The sequence below is a fragment of the Prionailurus viverrinus genome, chromosome E2, assembly GCF_022837055.1.
Source record: "Prionailurus viverrinus isolate Anna chromosome E2, UM_Priviv_1.0, whole genome shotgun sequence".
Lineage (NCBI taxonomy): Eukaryota > Metazoa > Chordata > Mammalia > Carnivora > Felidae > Prionailurus > Prionailurus viverrinus.
The window spans coordinates 35313378-35325657 of record NC_062575.1 but is presented as its reverse complement, the minus strand read 5'-3'; positions in this window follow the sequence as shown (position 1 = coordinate 35325657).

Sequence of the window (12280 nt, the reverse complement as noted above, 5' to 3'; positions counted from 1 at the left end):
GTGAGGAATCCAATTTCAGTCATGGGTGGGGCTCCCTCTGTCAGAGCCCCAGGCTCTGGGATATAGGAGCAGTATGCCCAGGGTGTGTAAGATTCCCAGTCCCTCGTGTCAGTCTACACTGGTCACTGCTGAATCACTGTGGGCCACAGCCCACAAGAGCCCAAAGTTCTGGTTCCATTTGATGAGGCACCAAGCTGGCTCAAGGATTTCTGCAGGGAGGCCCCAAGGCTGTGATCCTGCCTTCTGAGAGGGGCCACATAGCCATGGCTCCCAGGACGGACTGTCATCTCCAGGACGCTGCCAGCATCGGAGATACATCTCCATCACAGCTGTGCTGGCTCCGTTTTCCATGGATAATGCTTCCTCTCCCCCCAGGACCTAGGCTACCAGACCAAGGCAGCTGGGTTGTCCACAGACACCTTCTGCCCCTGGCCTGGCAACAGAAATGTCCTGGGGGTGGTGAGAGAGCTGCTTGCTCTGCAAAGGGAGGGGAGGGAGGGAGAAATTCGGAGAACCAAGCATAAAGAATTCTCAGGCTTTTAAATTCTTCTCCCAGAGTGCAAACAAAACACAAATTTAAATCACAATAAATAACCCCGACATCGTTCCTATTTCTGGGTTCTTATGTATTCAACACAGTGGTTGAGTGCTTACTGAATGCTGTGTGTTCTAGGCACTTGGGGGGCCTTCAGTGACTGGTGTGATGGTTGATAGTAAAGTGTGGATGGCGATAGGGAAGAGGCTGTCCCAATTCAGTTTATTTGGTTGCCAGAAATAGTCAATAGGCAAAAAAAGAAAACGCATGTCTGTGTGTGTACATGTGTATATAATACCTGTATGTATGTATATGTATATACACATATGTATGTATTTGTTCACACATACATGCATATTGTGTGTATACATGCATGTATACAATGTGTGTGTGCACCTGTATAGAATGCATGCACGTGTGCATATGTTTGTGTGTGTGTACATATGTGTGTATGTATATGTGTGTAAATAATGCATGGTGTGTGTGTGTGTGTGTAATATCAAGTAGTTTCCAGAATTAGCCTAACCACTTCCTGGACCGTATCTGTTGGAGACACAAATTGCAGGGAGAGGGTCTGATTGCCGCCTCCGGGTCAGGGCCCCATCCCTTGGCCCAGGGAGGACAGAGTGCCATGAGAGGCAGTTCCACCAAAGCCACACAAGGGGAAGCAGGGTAGTCCCCCAAAGGAAACTGAGGTACCTGTTGGTTACCCACCGCCAGGTAAGAATTCTCCCCCAATAACAAGAAACCCTGACCATCTCCCACCGTGTCTGTCGGCCGGGGGTGGAGGGGCAGCTTGGCAGGAGGTTCTGGCTTGGGAGGGCTCATGAGGTGACAGTCACACTGCCCATCATCTGCAGGCATGGCCAGGCCCAGAGGACACACTGGCTCATCACAGGGGTGGCTAGTTGGCTCTGACTGTCTGGCTTTGGGGAGGCAGCCTCAGTGCCCCACAGACATGGGCCTGTCCTGATGACATGGCTGCTTCCCCTGAGCAGGCCATCCCAAATACAGCAAGGTGACGCTTCAGGGCCCTCCACGCTCCTGTCTCGAAAGTCCAAGACAAGGTCCCGCCGGTTACACAGCTCAGCCTCATTCAGCGTGACAGGGAATAATGGCACAAAGATCAGGAGTTGACTGTCACTGGGAGCCATCGTGCGGACTGGCCACCACCTGCGCTGGTGGAAAGCGGGTAGGAACCTAAAGATGTAGTGAACAACCTTGGCTGAAAGAGTCAGGGGAGGCCCTTCCAAGGAGGTGACATTTGAGTCAGACCTGGGGGGGAAGTAGAAGTTCACCAACAGAGATGGGAGGAAGAGCACTCGGGGCAGCTCAGGGGTCAGTTCCACTGCAAAGAATGGAAGCCCGGGCAGAGAAGGCCTCTGAAGCACCTGAGCACTGCCTGCCTGTGCGGGGCCTGCTCCCAGGCCTGCCCTTGCTTCCTGCCCCCAGACTCCAGTGTCTGGCTGCTAAGGGGGAATGGGCTTGCTGTCTCTGCGGGAAGCACCCACTCCCCCAGCTCACTGGCCTCCTGGGAGGGTGAGTCGTGAAGCCTGTCCTTCTAGGAGAAAGGCTGGACTCCTGGAAGACCCTGCCCTGCACCCCCACTGAGGGCCAGGAGGCAGGGTGGAGGGGTGGTGAGCAGGGGCTATCGCTATGGCTTTCCATGTCACTGGGCCCAGGCCAACTTCACCACGCCCTGCCCCTTTCTGGGGTTGGGGACAGCCGGTCAGAGACTGACAGATCCATTTGATCATCCCTGAGGCCCCCACACCCCGGACACACACAAATTCCCACTGGCTCTGGGCCAGCGGGCTAGGAGCTTCAGCAGGGCCAGGGGAGCCGCCTTGCCTAAGGCATCCGCATCCCCTAGGACGCATTAGGCAGGCTTCACTGGCCAGAGCAGGACAAGTCTGCAGAGAAACAGGCTCATGGGGGCTCAGATCCCCAGAGGGGTGGGGGCCGTCTGACTCCAGCTGTAGAAGCAACAAGGGGTGCACACACAGTGCCCTTCTCCCTCCTCTCCCGTGGTGGAAGACGGTGAAGGAGGAGGGGAATAAGATACGGGCAGCAAAGCCACTGCTGCATCCTAAGGAGTCAAGGCCAGAGACAAGTCCACACCTCCAGCCACAGAACCCAGTGCCACGGAGCCAATGTCCCTGCCCCACAGGCTCCGGGGAGCTACAGAGTCTGTTGCCCAGGACCCAACTGGGAGGGAGAGTCCTGCAGCTCTGCCCACCATGAGGCCACCAGCTCCAAAGTAAACCACACCTCTCAAGTCCAAAATAAAACTCCCAGTGGCCACCAAGCTCAGAGGTATGGGCTTTGTCCCAGACCTGCTGGGACCTCTGACGTAGGAAGGGAAAAGCCCCACTTAAACAGCTCTGGGCACTGGTGTGAAAAACAGGAGGGGCTTGCCCAGCACACCCAGGTGGAAAAGTGCAGAACCTGGACTCAACCCAGGTATGTCAACAAGGAGACCTAGGTTCTCTCTTTAACTCATTGACTAAAGCGTTAAGTCCATTTGCAGCAAATATTTACTGAGCTCTTCTTGTGTGACCAAGACTGCTCAGCCCCAGAGATTCTGTGATAAGCAAAAACAGACATGATCCCACTGCATGGAACTTACAGATTAGTTGGGGAAACAGCTTTTGAAGAAGTCTTTAAAAATACAGAATTACTAAGTATGTCAAGCACTATCAAGAAAAGAATGGATTTAGTCGTAGAAAACCTCCTTTAGAGGGTGGCCAGGGAAGATGCTTCTTAAAAGCAAAGGTGCTTTGAAACCCTGTCCAAGCACAGCAGAAATGAGTGCAGGGATCGATTAATAATGTCTGCCATGGCCACTGGATTAGTAAGTGGTCGTGGTATGCATGCCAGATACTTGCTTCAACTGGTTTATACACTCATCTAGGATCCTTGCTACCCAAAGAAGAACTACATATGATCCTTTTCTTTAAATTTTTTAAATTGTTATTTATTTTTAGGGAGGGAGAGACAGAGCATGATCAGGGGAGGGGCAGAGAGACAGGGAGACACAGAATCTGAAGCAGGTTCCAGGCTCTGAGCTGTCAGCACAGAGCCTGATAGGGAGGATTGAACCCCGGGACCACGAGATCATGACCTGAGCCAAAGTTGGACACTTAATGACTGAGCCACCCAGGCACCCTGATCTAGATGTGTTTCTAATTCTCCTGGAATTCATCGTGGGATCATGTGGATGAACATTTGCAGAAGCAGCCATGATACATGACAGCTCACTAGCTTTAATTAGTAGAAAAGCCAAGGAAGTAAAATAGAACCTGTAAGGGAATGATTGGTAGCCACTAGGGTGATGTTAGTGAGGTCTTGAAGGACATGGGACTTGGGAGCCTGTTGAAAAGAAGGCCCTCGTTTTAAAGAGCAGAAGGCACTTAGCATCAGAGAGCATTAGACCTTCTCTGGCTATGGCTTCAATGAAGGGACAGCTGATTCCTGCTCTGGTCCCATCCATATTCTTAACAAGTACATATACAATCCCTGCCTGAATATACTTCTCACCTACCCTCAGAGAACCAGTCTCACCACAGACCTTCAGTGAGAGCTGACCTTTTATAGGACCTCCTACCCTCAGCTTTCCATTGGGTGGTCCATCCAAGCATCTCAGGGCTCCCCACACCCACTGCAGTGGGGCAGCCTGTTCAAATGGGAAACAAATCCTTGAGAGGCAGTGCTTGCATCTCTCCAAATGCTTTTAGAGCAGCCTACACCTACCCTTCACTGCGTTTATCACAACTGCAATCAATCCTGTTCGTACTTCTTGATTCATTGTAAGCCTCAAGAGAATGGGGACAATGTCTGGCATATTCACCACCAAATCCCCCATGCCTGGCACATCACGGGTGCTCAACAACCATTTAATTATTGAGCTGTTATAGAATAGAAAGAGTTGGAACAGCATTGAGAGGCTGAGAAGTTTTGGCCTTTTCCAGGGACCAATGGTCCTCCAGGTTTTAGAGTGGTTCGCAGAGGGTAATGGCAACATGGCGGCCATTCCTTGTAAGTCCTGCTCCCCAGCTTCAGGGAGGCAAGATCCCCAGAAGAAGGTAGTGAATCCATATCATTCTGTCTCTCCAGTCCACAGTCTGGCTACTCCTCATGGTTTAGAAGAGGCCAATGCTTCGTTCACCCTGGGTCATGTGCCAACACCTACAAGACAGGTGCCCTGGGAAGCTGACAGACCTTTGGGGAGAGTAGGCTAGGCTGTCAGTCAGTGAGGTGGGTCAAATGCACATAGAACCAGTGTGTGAGAACCCACAACAGGAGTTCAGTGAGGATGGGCTAGTCTCAGAGGCACCCAGGAGCCAGGTCTGTCAGGACAAGTAGACCCTCGACAAGATGAGGAAAGACTACGGGAGAAGGTGACTTTCAGAGGAGAGGAGAAGAAGAGTACAGCGGAATGAGGAAGGAGATGGCTGTGTTGGAAATAGGTGTGGGGACTTAAGTAGGCCAAGTGGAGCCAACCCATGGTAGACCTCGCTTGATAGCCTAAGAGTTTGGAGTCATAGTCTCAGCCTATGGACAATGGGAAGCCACCACGACTCTTCTAGACAAAGAGCCCAGGGCTGGCTGTCTGGGGCTTCAGAAGTAATGGGCAGAAGACACATCCATGCCCCCTTGGAGGCCAGATTTTGTAGACAAGGGGAGGGAGGCCTCGGGGAGCCAGCAATGGATGACTCCTCCAGAGCTTGGTTTTCAGAACGTGCCTCATCAAAGGGGCCGGTTGCCTTATTAGTTCTCCAAACAGCACGTCTTCCCCAGATCAAGAGTCCAGTGGAAACACAATGGCCACAAAAGTGGTTTTTGTGCCTTGGTTTTCTGGGTCTCCCCTTCCCCCCCTCCCGCCAATATCTATTCCCCATTATTGGCCAGACAAAGCCCATCCCAAGATGCCCACGACTCTGTTGTCGTGAACATCCGTCTTTCTCACCTGCGCATTTACCCATGTGCGTCTCCACAAAATCTTTCATCGCATCCACACTGTAAGGATTCAAAGTAAGGAGGTTCATGTCGTCAAAGAAGCCTTGAACTGAATGCCTTCCCCCCACTTTCTCCTTAAATGAGTTGTTAGCAGGAACCCAAGTGTCTGTTGAACCTAAAATACTTTTTTTTTTTTAAATATAACATTTCAAGGTAACTTACGGCGCGCACTTTAAGAAGCGAGGGCTCAGCGTGTCCCCGCAGATTCCTCCTTGAAGCTCTGGTCTTCAGGGCTGTGGGAGGCATCCAATCAGACAGGCCGCCGCTGAGGGCCAGGGGAGGAGGGCTGTGGTGGTTTTATTTCAGATTTGAGCTAAGACCATGAAATGGAAGGCAGGAGGAAACGTGAGCGAGCGAGCAAATGTGTGTGCGTGTGTGTGTGTCTGTGTGCGCACGGCCAGAATAATGAGTCGCACTAATTCATAGAATTCCATTTTGGCCATCACACACGGCTCCCTTTTCTCTTGAAGGCCACTTTGAAAAATCCCGTTTTCATAAGTCATTTACTTCCCCTAGGAGGGCAGGCCTTCTAAAAATATTCCCCATTTCTTACACCTCAGAAGCAAATTATTTATGTTAAAGCAGCTTCGTTATCCTGGCCCCACTGGGCCAAGCTTGGAAATGGAGGTGACTTTAAGAAGGCACCATTGTCAACAGCAAAGTCCTAGGAGGGGGCCTTTCCGGCCAGGCGAGGCTTTCTGTGGGGCCGAAAGAGCATTTGTGGGTCAAGAAGAAGTTGTGTCCTATTTTTCCACAAATATTTACGCACCAGGCACCGCACTAGGCACTGGGGAGACCCCAGTGGACACACAGGTCTGCTCATGGGAGCTTGTGTTTCAGCAAGGGGAGACCGACACTTGATAAGTACACCAAGAAATGAAACTGAGACAGTGCCCTCTGAAGGGTGTACTTGGCCTTCTAGAGGGTGGGTCCTCAGGGTCATGGGAAGCAACATCCCGGTGACAGGAAGGAGTGAGTCACGCAAACGTCTGGGAGTTGGGGTTTGCAGGGAAGGGGAATGGGCAAGAGGGAAGCCCGAGGTGGCAGTGAGCTGGGGTGTTAGGAGGAGGGCGAGGGGGTGAGCAGGGAGGTGAGTTTGACTCGGAGGCAGGAGAGACCAGCACAGTGAATTTTTGTGCTGCTGTTTACGCTTCACTCTGACCTCACGTGCAAATTTACCAAGAATGCAAACCCTGCAAGATGTACCCGCCCCATTGAGAATGGGGTGCCGGGAAAGTGGCTGAGACAGGTTCCTGGTGCTGAGAAAGTCCCTGGCACCAGGTGCCTCTTCCTGATTCTCTCCACCCCAGAAAACACAATTAGAAATCACCTCTGAGAAGTCAGCCAGAGGAAGAGTGGAACCAGGGAGGGTGCGAGCTCTCAGTGTTTGTGGAACCTGTCACGGCCCCCAAGAGGGGGCCCGCCTCCCCCTTTTATCACTCACAAGCTCTGTCATTATCCAATGGGGGAGAGAGAAAGGCAAGGAAACCACTCCCTGGAGGCGCCCCTCCATTCTTTCGGTGTCCATAAGGCAATTAAGTCTTAACGTTTCTAAACCTGAAGGCTTTCAGGGGCTGAGCCAATTGGTGTCTCCGTAATGAGGGGAGGTTTCTGCTCAGAGAGACGCATTTCCTTTCCCCAGAGTTTGTCCCAACCCCAGCCTCATAGAGAGGCAGAGGGGCAGTGAGGCCCAAGCAGCCTGGGGGCCCCCAGCACTTACATGGCACAGAACGTGCACAGCCCGGACGCCAGAGGAGGCCAGAAGCAGGGTGGGCCTGGCCAGGATGCAGGTGAGGAGCCAGGCCCCCCATTAGCAAAAGTGGGGACTCTGTCACACAGCTGCCAACGTAGGAGCTCTGGAGGAGTGGGGCCGGTATAAAGGCCTTCTGTGAACAGTCTCAATACCAATGAGCCTTAGTTTAAGACTCTATTATGGGCCTAATTGGAGAGTTAATTATTAGGTGCCATTGTGTGCTAAGGAGCCAGGATGTTTCACCCAGACACTGGGGCCAGGTTCTACCCTAAAAGCAAGGGATACTGTACCCACCACTCTTGTGAGACCTATAATTTCAGGAGCTGGGAGGATACAGGGGATAAATAACTCCAGGTAACAAAAGATAACACACCAGAGAGGGAATACCTCTGGGCCATGCTGAGGGCAGTGATAAAGACCCCTGCTTCAGACTGGGAGCAGGGACAGCCAGGGAAGGATTTGTAGGAAGAGATGTTGAGATAGAAAGGAGACACGGTGATGGGAAAGGTGCTCCAGGTGGAGGGAACAGCATGTGCAAAGGCCCTGGTGCAAAGGACGTGGAAAATGAGGCTGGAAGGGCTACTGTGCTGGGCGTGAGGGTAAGACCCAGAGACTGGTGGGGAGCAGATTCTGCAGGCCTTGAAGACACAGCAGGGATTTTGAAACTCAAATCCATCCCTGCCACCTGCCCCAAGTCCCTTCCAAGGGCCAAGAGAGCCAGACACACTAGCAAGGACAGAGGACCCACGTTCTCTAAAACCCACCTCCACTTGGCTACTTAGGGCTGGCAAAGAGAGAGGCAGAGAGCCTCTATGGAGCGGACAGACCTTAACTTCCACTGTCAGGGACCTACCTGGGGGAGGTGACAATCAACAGGAGAGAGGCACGATAAGATTTTCCTGGAGCCACCTGAAGACCAACCCCCAGCACCCCAAATTTTCAGTATTCACAGGGACTGAACTTTCAGTGGGGCTCAAACCCGTGTGTTCCAAGGCAAGGCTCAGTGATCCCAGGAGTCAGCATTGTCTGGGGGTGTTGAGGGACCCTGAAGACCCCAAGGACCCTCCCAGTCCTGGAGTCCGGAACCGCCCTGAGTCCACGGGTTTAAAGTTCTGAGTGGGAGGCAGGCTTGGGACAGCCACTCCCACGACTGGGGAAGCAGCTCTGTGATTGCTTCCCCTTCACAACAGTGGGGACAGCCCTTGGCAGGGAAGGAGCCAGCTTCCAAGCACCAGCTCACGCAGCCTGGCGCCCTGAGCTTTCCCGTGACCATTTCCGTGGCAAAATTGGCCATGTTGTTCTTCTGGGACTCCTGGGGTGGAAGCCTGCTCTTCATTAGTAAGGACATTAGTGGCTAACACAGAGAGGCCAGACGTGCTGCTGTCCTCTTCACGGGCATCCTCAACCCCATTTTACAGATGAGAACCAGGAAGGGGAAAGGGGCATGAGCTGACGACAGCTACAGAGTGATGAAGCCATCTGATGCCAAATGCTAAGCTCTTAGCCTCCTCATTATGCCACCGCAGAGAGATGGCATTCAGTATTTGGTGGCACGTGTGGAAAAGTCAGAGGTATCCTTGACTGGCACACCCCTGAAGCCAGCAAGGAGCTGGGCACCCCCCCCTCAGGTGGTCTTCGCCTGAGAAGCCCCAGGCCTGGCCTCTCCGCAAATCCCCCCACCACGGACCCGGGCTCTCATCTCTCATCACACCTACCAAACACCCCTAGCAGGCAGAGGGCGGGGCCGGGCTGGGCTCGGCCTAATGTCTCTAACAAGTTCGTCGCAATGGTGGAATGTGTCTCCCCCACTCCCGCCCGGCCCCCCATCAAAGCAATCCCATAATGACACGGGACCAGGAAAGGACATTTGCAGGTGGCTAAATGAGGTTTCTTGCCTTTGCAAGGCAGCGGGGAGGGGAAGGGCTGTTTTGTTTAAGGAAAGCTGCGGAAGCTCATTCTCTCACAGAGCAGATGCTTGTGAGGGGAACCAGTGCCAGAATGGGTAGACGCTCAGAGCATCACTCTCCAAGGCAGATGGAGGCAACAGGCAGAGAGACAAGGCAGCAGAGCCAAGTCAGGGTGAGTGTGGGCCAGGTTGCTCTCTTGTCTTCCTCGACGTTGTCTGGAGCGAGGTTCGGTGCTTGTCACTCCTCAGCTCCAAAACCTACTGTGGCTCCCCATGGCCCCCCAGATGGGTTTTCAAACTTCCAAGGAGCAGATATGTTAGAGCAGTTAGGAATCCTTTGGTTGCAAGTGACAAAAACCATAACCCAAAGTGGCTAAACTAAAAGGGCACTATGTTAACTTTTCTTAACGGACAAGTCAATGGCCAGTTTGCCTTCAGATACAGCTTGATCCAGGATCTTAATGGTGTCATCAGGACCTAGGTGATCTCTTTCCACCCCTCAGCTCTCCTTCCTTGGTGGGCTTCGTTCTCTGGCAGATTCTTCTCTCAGGATGGCAAAGTGGCTATAGCTGCTCCAAATTAATCCTCCTGGCTTCCTCCTGGCAGGAGAAAGACCGAATGCCACTTCCTGGTCACTCAGGCAAACACTTGTTGATGGGCTCTAACAGGTGTGGCTTGGATGGCAAGGACCTTCCAAACCAATAACGTTGGCCAGGTCAGTGGGGGCTCCTAAGGGCTTCGGAAGCTTCAGAACTGGGAGCTGAGCTTGGAGCTAACAGCTAGCTCTCTCGTGGGAACGTCCTAAGCCACAGCCAGTCCACGAGTGAGACCGCTCTTAGTAGGGCACCAGGAGGAGGCGTCACCTGATGCTAATTGCAAGCCAGTGGATGCTTGAGGCCAGAGCCACTGCACCTGAGGATACTGTGATTTTCCACTGGGTGAGGAGTTCTTTCATGTGTCTTGACTGGTCCTCCTTCCAGCCTCCCAGTGGCGTGGCTCCAGATCTGCAGCAGGCCGGCTTTCATGCTTTTCACCTCTCCAAGCTCCTGGGGGACTGACCCCCCCACAGGCAGAGCAGCCCCTGCAACTTAGCCCAGAAGAGAGAGGACCAGCAGTCGATGGTTCAGACTCCAGGGTCAAGTCTTGGTTGCACCAGGAAAAGTCGTCTCACCTCCAGAAGCCTCAGTTTCCCCGTTTCTAAACTGAGGGTAATCAAAATATGTATTTTACAGCATTGTCAGGAGAACTAAGTAGAGTCACCCACAGAAAGTGCTTCGCCCGGCGCTCGCCTGGGTTAAGTTCTCGAAAGCAGCGCCACCGTGGAAGAACACCCTGCCGTGCCTCCCAGCAAAGAGGAGCGGCCGCGGGTCATGGTAGGGGTGGGCTGGCCAGACAGGGCTGGACGTGGGCTCTCCATGGGACAATGGGCCGCAGGCCAAACAAACGGGAGTGTTTGGCAGATAAGTGTGAAGTCCCCACCCCAAACCAACGGTAATAAGGAACTACTGTCTACCAGGCTCCTAGCATGGGCCAGGCACTGAGCTTGGCATGACACACACGTTCCCTCACATCTCCCCACCACGCCTGCTCAAGTGGGTGTATCACAAATCCCACCTTCCAGGTGAGGAAACAGGTTCAGGGAAGTGGCTTGCCTGAGTCACAGAGCCAACATGAGGCAGAGCGGCATCCCCACCCAGAACTGTTGGGCTCGTAACCATCAGTGCTTCACCGCCAAACAGGACATCCACACAGAGGTGGCCCTGAGCCGTGTGGGCTGTGTGACAGCCACCTCGCCCTCTGCCCACCCCCAGGACCATCGTCCCCCTGTGACCCCAGATCACAAATCCTGCCCCTGTGGTTCTGACCTGCAGGGAATACCAGGTGGCTGGGCCCAGCCCTATTTCACTGGCTTCCTTGGCCCATTGGGGCTTCCTCTGCCCATCTGACCACAGATAAACCTGACGTGCTGGCCTCCCCAGGGTTCCTGGCTCCAGGGCTTGGGAGTCCACCAAGCTCCCAGACCTCCTCCACTCAGTGCTGCATGGGCCTCTGCATGCTGCCTCTGGAGCCACCCCTTCCTCCCCTGCCCAGGGCCGGGGCCGTTCCGTGCCCGCCACCCCCAAGCCACCCATAACCGCTGTGCCACGAGTGAATCCATGTGGCATGAGCTGCTGGACAGGCATTCTAAAAGCTCCCTCGGTTTTCTGCCCTCAAAGCCTGCCTGCTCAGCCCTGCCCGGGGCTCAACCTGGCACCAACAGCGGGGCCAGCACATTCCAGGACCTGTGGAGGGTGATCTGGCCACAGGCACCTGATGCGGTTCCCCTGCCCTGCCCAGGCCCCGGTGTGGAAGGTGGCCAGCAGAGGGCTGCTACCCAAAGGCATCACCACATCTGTAATTCCCCCTCTGAATTCAGTGTGCTCCCTCATCCATTTTTTTTAAATTTTTTTAACGTTTATTTATTTTTGAGACAGAGAGAGACAGAGCATGAACAGCGGAGGGGCAGAGAGAGAGGGAGACACAGAATCTGAAACAGGCTCCAGGCTCTGAGCTGTCAGCACAGAGCCCGACGCAGGGCTCGAACTCACGGACCGTGAGATCATGACCTGAGCCGAAGCTGGACGCTTAACTGACTGAGCCACCCAGGTGCCCCTCCCTCATCCATTTTTATTGATAATTTTGTGAGCTAATAGTACATGTGTACTATGTGCTAGGCTCTGGGCTGAGTGCGTTTTATACACTAGCCGTTCACTCACCGATGGGGTCAATAAACATGTCTAACTCTTTGTTACAGAAATGTTCAAACCCACCCAAAAGAAAGAGGATAATATGATTACCCCAAATGCAATCATTTTCTGATTTTAAGTTATCAACGTTTGGCCACTCTTGCTTCATCAACTCCCACTTTTTTCTTAAACTGGAATATTCTTAAATTTTTTTTAATGTTTATTTTTTTGAGAGAGAGAGAGACAGTGAGTGAGCAGGAGAGGAGCAGAGAGAGAGGGAGACACAGAATCTGAAGCAGGCTCCAGGCTCTGAGCTGTCAGCACAGAGCCCGACGCGGGGC